The following is a 9685-nucleotide window of genomic DNA, read 5'->3' on the forward strand; positions in this document are numbered from 1 at the left end:
ATTGATGTATTGACAAAAGATATCACAGGAAGAACCAGTATAACTTAAAAAATTACCAGTCAAACAGAGTAAACTGTTTTCCACAGCTGTCCAAACAGGAGTCCCTAAGTTAACAAGGTGTAGAGCTGGATGATCACAGCGGGCCAGGCAGCATCAGAGGAGCAGGAAAGCTGACGTTTCGGGTCTGGACCCTTCTTCAGAAATGGGAGAGGGGAAGGGTGCTCTGAAATAAATAGAGGGGGAGGTGGTGAAAGAAGGTGGATAGTGGAGTGGATAGGTGAGAGACAAGACAGACAGGTCAAGGAGGCGGGGATGAAGCCAGTAAAGGTGAGTGTAGGTAGGAAATTGGGGTTGGGGTTGGTCAGTGAGGAGGGAGGGGTGGATAGGTGGGAGAGAAGACGGACAGGTCAAGGAGGCGGGGACGAGGGTGGGAGCTGGTCTTGGGATGAGGCCGGCGTGGGAAGATTTTGAAGCTAGTGAAGTCCACATTAAGACCATTTGGTTGTAGGGTTCCAAGGTGGAATATGAGGTGCTGTTCCTCCAGTTTCTGGGTGGCATCGTTGTGACACTGGAGGAGACCCAGGATGGACATGTTGTCCAAGGAGTGGAAGGAGGAGTTGAAGTGGCTCGCGACTGGGAGGTGCAGTCGTTTGTTGCGAACAGAGCGTAGGTGCTCCACAAAGCGGTCCCCAAGCCTCCACCTGGTTTCCCCGATGTAGAGGAGGCCACATCGGGAACAGCGGATACAATATGCCACGTTAGTGGATGTGCAGGTGAACATCTGTTTGATGTGGAAGGTTTTGATATGCAGGTGAACAATGCTTTTATGAGTCTGGGCTCTTAAACAGGGATAATGAAGCTAAAACTAAAAACCTAAGACTTCTTACCATAATCTGTGCCTTTATCTTTATAATAACCCCCACAAGGCCTGAGGGGAATCGCTAATTAATCTCTTTGTGGAGCTTGTTGAGTATGAGTTCCCTTGGTAACAGGCGATGGTCTGCCCAGCTGCAATTCATCATCTGATAAAGCAGACCTTTCTATCTCGCCCCACTACCCTCCCCTTGCCCTTAATGGGCTTTGCATATAAATATTGACTTGGCTACACGGGTAGTTTTACTGGTGGTAGATAGTAGTTTTTAAAAAAGTCATGGTGATTTTGGTGGTGGGAAGGTCACTCGGTTGTGTGTAATTGCCCTTCGGAGTATAACGAATGAAAAAAAAAGCAGACTCACCAGGAGCTCTTGTGGCACAGTGGTAGTGTCCCTACCTCTGAGCCAAGAGGCCAGGTTCAAGTCCCACCTGCTCCAGAGGCATATAATAACATCACTGTAGAGGTTGAGTAAAAATAGATACAAAATCAAAATAAAGCATACCCAGGCCCTCTTGTGGCACGGTGGTAGTGTTCCTATCTTTGAACCCGGAGGCCCAGTTTCAAGTCCCACTATTCCAGAGCTCTGAGCAAGTTGATTAGAAAATAGATTTTAAAAATAGGTAAAGCTGACACAGGGACTCTTGTGGCACATTGGTAGTGTTCATATCTCTGGACCAGGAGGCCCGGGTTCAAATCTCACCTGCTCAGAGGTGTGTAATGATATCTTTCAACAGGTTGATTAGGGGAAAAAAGAGGAAAAAAGTCAAGCAGACCCAGGGTTGATCTGTAGAACTGTCTATCTTGGACTAGGTCTATGTACGCCATAAGATGTACAGCAGAATTAGGCCATTCAGCCCACTGAGTCTGCTCATGTTTGATCATGGCTGATATGATTCTCAATACCATTCTCCTGCTTTCTCTCCGTAACATTTGATTTCCCCTTACTAATCAGGAACCTATCCATCTCTGTTGTAAACACACTCAATGATTTGGCCTCCACAGCCTCCTGTGGCAATGAGTTCCACAGATTCACCCCGCTCTGGCTGAAGAAACTCCTCTTCATTTCAGTTCTAAAGGGTCGTCCCTTCGCTCTGAGGCTGTGTTCTCAGGTCCTAGTCTCTCCTACTAGTGGAAAAATCTTCTCTATATCCACTCTATCCAGGCCTCTCAGTTTTCTGTAAAGTTCCTACTAAACTCCATTGAGTACAGGCCCAGAGTCATCAACTGCTCCTTATATGACAAGCCCTTCATCCTCAGGATCATTCTTGTAAACCTCCTCTGGATCCCCTCCAAGGCCAGCACATCCTTACATAAATACAGGGCCCAAAACTGCTCATAATATTCCAATTGCGGTCGGACCAGTGACCTATACAGTGTCAGCAGTACATCCCTGCTCTTGTATTCTAGCCCTCTTGAAATGAATGCGAATATTGCATTTGCCTTCCTAGCTGCCAACTGAACCTGCATGTTAACTTTAAGAGAATCTTTAACTAGGAATCCCAAGTCCCTTTGTGCTTCAGATTTCCAAAGCCTTTCCCCATTTAAAACATAGTTGACGTCTCTATTCTTCCTACTAAAGTGCATAACCTCACAGTTTTCCACGTTGTACTCCATCTGCCACTTCTTTGCCCACTCTCCTAGCCTGTCCAAGTCCTTCTGCAGCCTCCCCTCTTCCTCAGCACTACCTGCCTCTTTACCTATCATTGTGTCATTTGCAAACTTAGCAACAACACTCTCAATTCTTTCATCCAGATCCTTCATGTATAACTCGAATAGATGTGGTCCCAACACTGACCCTTGTGGAACTCCACTAATCACCAGCTGCCATCCTGAAAAAGACCCTTTTATCCCCACTCTCTGCCCTCTGCCTGTCAGCCAATCCTCTATCCATGCCAGTACCTTGCCCCTAACACCATGGGCTCTCATTTTATTTAGCAGCCTCCTGTGTGGCACCTTGTCAAAGGCCTTCTGGAAATCCAAATAGATCACATCCCCAGGCTCTCTTCTGTCTAATTTGCTCATTACCTCCTGAAAGAGTTCTAACAGATTTGTCAGGAATGACCTCTCCTCGATAAAGCTGTGCTGACCCTATTTTACCATGCACTTCCAAGTATTCTGCAATCTCATCCTTAATAATGGACTTGATACAAAGTTCTGTTCCTCCGCCATTTCTTTGGTCCCCATTACTACTTCTCAAACCTCTTTTTCCAGCTGTCCAGTGCCCACTCTTCCCTCTCTCTTACCTTTTAGATATCTAAAAAATACTCTTGCCTTTTATAAAACTAGATAGCGTGGTTGCATACTTCATTTCTACGCCTCCACCCCCCTCCCCTGTTAGATTTTGAGTTATCCTCTGCTGGTGTTTAAAGGCTTCCCACTAACCTTCACCACATTTAATGTTATTTCTTTTGTTTGTATGCTGTCCCTGACCTCCCTCATCAGCTATGGTCGTCTGATCCTCCCTTAGAGTGTTTCTATTATATCATAGAATCCCTATATTGTGGAAATAGGCCCTTCAGCCCAACAAGTCCATACCAACCCAGAGCATCCCACCCAGACCCATTCCCCTATAACCCACCTAACCTATCTAGAGTAGTGGCTCTATTTTGGTGTTTAACAATAAATGATGCCCCCTTCCAGTCAGGATCCCTTAGTTATTACAATCTTGTTTTTAAATGTTATCTTGTCATTTCTGTTTTGTTTTGCTGGTATACTCCTGGCTTACTTTTCCTTTAGTCTTTCCTATTGCATTTGGATGGATTTTTTTATGAAGCAGTTCATGCCTTTTGTGAACCCAAACCTTGTTGCTTCGCTATATCCATGACCACTCTCTTTGGCAATTGAATCATGCCTCTTGTTATTTAATCTTGTCTAGCTTCCACCCTGTCAAAATCTTCTGTACTTTTCTTCCTGCTCCTTCCCCGGCTTAAAAATGCATACATGATTATCTTTCTTCAGTTTTCTTGAAAGGATGTCAACCTGAAATGTTAACTGTGTTTCTCATCGCAGAAGCTTCCAGACCTCACAGAGTCATAGAGATGTACAGCACAGAAACAGACCCTTCAGTCCAGATATCCTAAATAAATCTAGTCCCAATTACCAGCATTTGGCCCATATGCCTCTCAAATCTTCCTATTCACGTACCCATCCAGATGCCTTTTAAATGTTGTAATTGTACCAGCCTCCACCACTTTCTCTGGCAACTCATTCCATACACACACCATCCTCTGCATGAAAATGTTGCTCCTTAGGTCCCTTTTAAACCTTTCCCCTCTCACCTTAAACCTATGCCCCCTAGTTCTGGACTCCCCCACCAGGGAAAATAGCCCCAGTCTACTCAGCGTCTCCCTATAGCTCAAACCCTCTAACCCCAGAACATCCTGGTGAATCTTTTCTACACCCTTTCAAGCTTAACATCTTTCCTGTAGCAGGGAGACCGGAATTGAATGCAGTATTCCAAAAGCGGCCTAACAACGCCCTGTACAACTGCAACATAACCTCCTAACTCCTATACTAGCTGCTGAGATTTTCCAGCACATTTTTTTTATTTTTATCAGTAGCTTTTTTTTCTAACTTTTTGCATTCTACTTTTGTTCTGGCACTCTTAATCAAATCTTCCTTTGTCTCTTTATTTATTATTGTGAGAGGCTAGAATCTCAACCTGCCTGTGTCTAGGCCTTCCAAGGAGAACCATTTGGAATCCAGCTGTCTTCTCAAAAAAGGGCCAAGAATATAGTTGGAGCTTGATACCTTGGATGGATAAGATTTTGAGCGGAGTAGGAGGGACATGGGAGGAAAGAGTTAAATGTTAATGGTTAAAAGGGATTTAGTGAAAGAATTTGGGTGGGTGGGTGATGTGGAATAAAGGGTTAATTGCACTTTTACTATAATTGTGTAGCTACTCAGCTTATGAACAAAGAGCTGTGTCATGATGTTGTCAGAAAAAGACAGAACTGGGACTCTCTCCAGTATACAGTGTTTTGTTTAATACAACCTGCAGATACTCCCCACCTCAGGGTCGACCTGATTTTACAACAGTGCAGTGATATTCTCTGGAATTAGAACGGTTTGGGAGGATTCAAATGAAATTTTCAAGGTATAAGGAGTCACTTCCTCAATGATCACTCACTCTTCTATTGCTCTTGTGTCTTCCACATTGTCGAATGTCACACCCCCACAGGCACAATTACTTCCCTCCCAGGAGAAAATGTCTTGACTTGTGTTTGGGAGTAAGATTGCAAATGATGTAATAAATTATTGATGGATCTCACACTTGCAGAATCCAATTCTTAATGACTTTTAGTCATGTACTCAGGGAATCATGGCTTACAATGCAATTTTCTAAACATAAAAATGTCTGAAACTAAGGCTGCTTCATTGATTATCTATCACACTTGCAGCTACATCTTGACATTTTATATCTATCTTGATGGAGAAAATAATTGCAATCTTCTAATGATCAACATAAGCAGACAGAACGCGCTGAAAAAGTTATCAGTGCTGTATAATTGAGGTTTGGGTGTGTTAACATGTTATTTAATAAGTACTGCCAATGTAAAATCATAGAATCCCTACGGTGTGAATGCAGGCCATTCAGCCCATCAAGTCCACAGCTATTCAGCACATCAAACGACTCACCATCCTGATGTGGAAATGTGTCACCATTCCTTCACTGTCAACAGACCAAAATCCTGGAATTCCCTCCCTTACAGCATTGTGGACCCCAAGGACTTCCGCACTTCAAGAAAGCAGCTCACCACCACCTTCTCCAGGGCAATAAATGCTGGTTTAGCAAGCTACGCCAACATTGTGTGAAAAAGCATCCCACCCATCACACACCATCCCCATAACTCTGCACTTCCCTTGATTAACCCACCTAGCCTGCACATCCCTGGTCACTATGGGTAATTTCCCATAGCCAATCCACCTAACCTGCACATCTTTGGACTGTGGGAGGAAACTGGAGCACCCAGAGGAATTCTTTATTCATCCATGGGATGAGGGCGTCGCTGGCTAGGCAGCATTTATTGACCATCCCTAATTGCCCAGAGTGCAGTTATGACTCAACCACATTGCTGTGGGTCTGGAGTCACATGTAGGCCAGACCAGGTAAGGGTGGCAGTTTCCTTCCCTAAAGGACATTAATGAACCAGATGGGTTTTTCCAACAATTGACAATGGATTCATGGTCATCGTTAGACTCTTAATTCCAGATATTTATTGAATTCAAATTCCACCATCTGCCGTGGTGGGATTCGAACCCAGGTTCCTAGAACATTATCTGGGTCTCTGGATTGACAGTCCAGCGATAATACCACTAGGCCATCACCTCCCCTAACACAGACACAGAGAGAATATGCAAACTCCACACAGACAGTTGCCAGAGGGTGGAATTGAACCTGGGTCTCTGCCGCTATGAGGTGGCAGTGTTAACCACTGTGCCACTGTGCCATCCCATGGTGTAGATGGCTATTGAACTTTTATTCACAATTATCCAATGAAAGACCCGAAAGCTTTGATCTTAGGCCAGCCCATGATGGACAGTAGGGGTTGGAGAGTTAAATTGTGTGATAAGCAGCAGTCGTGTGACTGTATACCCTCAGAGGGACTCAGATTCTCTGAGGATTAATTGTCTGTCAATGGGGGTATTGGATGGGGATAGGAATGTGAAGATGTGTGTAGAAAGAGAAGGTGATTTCTTGTGGGAGCTTCTTCCTCCATTACTGGGGAACAGCATCTCTCCAGCTCCTCACAGGCTCCAACATTGAAAAGAGGCATCACTGAATTGGGCAGACCTGTTAATCCTCCTGAATCTTTTGTCACATCATTTTTTTGATTCTTTCTCACAATGTTGGTGTAGCTTGCTAAAGCAGCATTTATTGCCCTGGAGAAGGTGGTGGGGAGCTTTCTTGAACTGCGGAAGTCCTTGGGGTCCACAATGCTATGAGAGAAGGAATTCCAGGATTTTGGTCTGGTGACAGTGAAGGAATGGTGACACATTTCCACATCAGGACGGTGAGTGGTTTGATGGGAAATTTGCATGTGGTGGTGCTCCCATGTACCTGCTGTCCTTGTCCTTCTCGATGGTAGACACATTGAAAGGAAATTTGGTGAGTTGCTACAGTAGGTTTTGTCAATGTTGCACGATGCTGCTACATGTTGAATGGGGGGGAATGTATGTTTAAGGTGGCAGATGGTGCACAGATAAAGCAAGTTGCCTTGTCCTGGATGGTCCTGAATGTTGTTGGAGTTTCACCCTTCCAGGCAAGTGGGGAGTATTCCATCACACTCCTGACTTGTGCCTTGTCGATGGTGGGACAAACTTTGGGGAGTCAGGGGATGAGTTACTTGCTACAGAATTCCTCTGACCTGCTCGAGTAGCTGCAGTATTTATGCAGCTAATCTAGACCAGTTTCTGATCAATGGTAGTAGCCAGGATGTTGATAGAATAGAATAGCAATTTATTGTCAATTTTTACAAAAACATAGTGAAAAGTTTTATAAGTTGCCATACCACAGTACCTGTATTATTGACAGAATTCACAGATAAGAAGAAAAAAGTAAAAATTAAGACAGTTCATCTCAGATCAATTCCAGTTTGGGGAAAGTCAAGGAAGACAAATGCTGGAATACCCGAAAGCTGCCGCCGAAGACTTCCACACCAACGAGACCTTCACACACGGACACGACCGCCAAACTTGGTGACCGATATGCCAAGCTGAGACCACCCCAATGGGAGACCACTGTGCCAGGCCGAGGCTGCCAATACCAGACTGAGACTGCCATGCTGGGCTGGAAGCCTCCTCTTCGCAGGGCCTGAGCCGGGAGAAAATGCCTTTTGCCAAAGAAGTTGAACAAGGTACGATAATAAATTGAAACATTAAGAAAAAGCAGAGAAAGAAAGAAAGGTAAAAAGCGGATGGAATAGGTAATCCAAGATTGAGGACGGGAGAAAATTATGTCTGTAAGAGCTGCTCCTTTTTTGAGGTGGTGGAGCTGATTTCCTCATATTCTAAGAGCGGTAATTGCTATTTTATAAGCTGTTGCATTGTTTTGGAATTTTGGAAAAAAATTTGAGCCTGCAAATCTGTCAGACCCAGCAGTGAACCCGCATAGCTGTCTGACACAGCAGTGAACCTGCACAGCTGTCTGGCCCAGCAGTAAACCCGCACAGCTGTCTAACCCAGTAGAGAGCCCACATGTCTGTCTGACCCAGCAGTGAACCTGCACAGCTGTCTGGCCCAGCAGTAAACCCGCACAGCTGTCTGACCCAGCAGTGAACCCGCACAGCTGACTGACACAGCAGTGAACCCGCACAGCTGTCTGACCCAGCACTGAGCCCGCACTGCTGTCTGACCCAGCAGTGAACCTGCACACTTGTCTGACCCAGCAGTAAACCGGCACAGCTGTCTGGCCCAGCAATGAACCCGCACAGCTGTCTGACCCAGCAGTAAACCCACACAGCTGTCTGACCCAGCAGTGAACCTGCACACTTGTCTGACCCAGCAGTTAACCCGCACAGTTGTCTGGCACAGCAGTATATCCGCACAGCTGTCTGACACAGCAGTGAACCAGCTCAGCTGTCTGGCCCAGCAGTGAACCCGCACAGATGTGTGACCCAACAGTGAACCCGCACAGCTGTCTGACCAGCACTGAACCCGCACAGCTGTCTGACCCAGCAGTGAACCTGCACAGCTGTCTGGCCCAGCAGTAAACCCGCACAGCTGTCTGACCCAGCAGTTAACCCGCACAGCTGTCTGACCCAGCAATGAACCCGCTCAGCTGTCTGACCCAGCAGTGAACCTGCACAGCTGTCTGGCCCAGCAGTGAACCTACACAGCTGTATGACCAAGCAGTGCACATTCACAGCTGTCTGACACAGCAGTAATCCCACACAGCTGTCTGACCCAGCAGCGAACATTAACATCTGTCTGATCCAGCAATGAACCCACACAGCTGTCTGACCCAGCAGTAAACCCACACAACTGCCTGACCCAGCAGTGAACCTGCACATTTGTCCGGCCCAGCAGTAAACCCGCACAGCTGTCTGGCCCAGCAATGAACCCGCACAGCTGTCTGGCCCAGCAATGAACCCGCACAGCTGTCTGACGCAGCAGTAAACCCGCACAGCTGTCTGGCCGAGCAGCGAACCAGCTCAGCTGTCTAACCCAGTAGAGAGCCCACATGTCTGTCTGACCCATCAGTGAACCTGCACAGCTGTCTGACCCAGCAGGGAACCCGCACAGCTGTGTGACCCAACAGTGAACTCGCACAGCTGTCTGACCCAGCAGTGAACCTGCACAGCTGTCTGTCCCAGCAGTGAACCTGCACAGCTGTCTGACCCAGCTGTAAACCTGCACAGCTGTCTGACCTCGCAGTGAGCCCGCACAGCTGTCTGACCCAGCAGTGAACCCGCACAGCTGTTTGACCCAGCAGTGAACCCGCACAGCTGTCTGACACAGCAGTGAACCCACACAACTGTCTGGCCCAGCAGTGAACCAGCTCAGCTGTCTAACCCAGTAGTGAGCCCATATGTCTGTCTGACCCAGCAATGAACCCACACAGCTGTCTGACCCAGCAGTGAACCAGCTCAGCTGTCTAACCCAGTAGACAGCCCACATGTCTGTCTGACCCAGCAGTGAACCCGCACAGATGTGTGACCCAGCAGTGAACCCACACAGCTGTCTGACCCAGCAGTGAACCCGCACAGCTGTCTGACCCAGCAGTGAACCTGCACAGCTGTCTGGCCCAGCAGTGAACCAGCATAGCTGTTTGACCCAGCAGTGAACCCGCACAGCTGTCTGACACAGCAG

Source organism: Rhincodon typus, chromosome 23, assembly GCF_021869965.1.
Source record: "Rhincodon typus isolate 14 chromosome 23, sRhiTyp1.1, whole genome shotgun sequence".
In the NCBI taxonomy this organism is placed as follows: Eukaryota; Metazoa; Chordata; class Chondrichthyes; order Orectolobiformes; family Rhincodontidae; genus Rhincodon; species Rhincodon typus.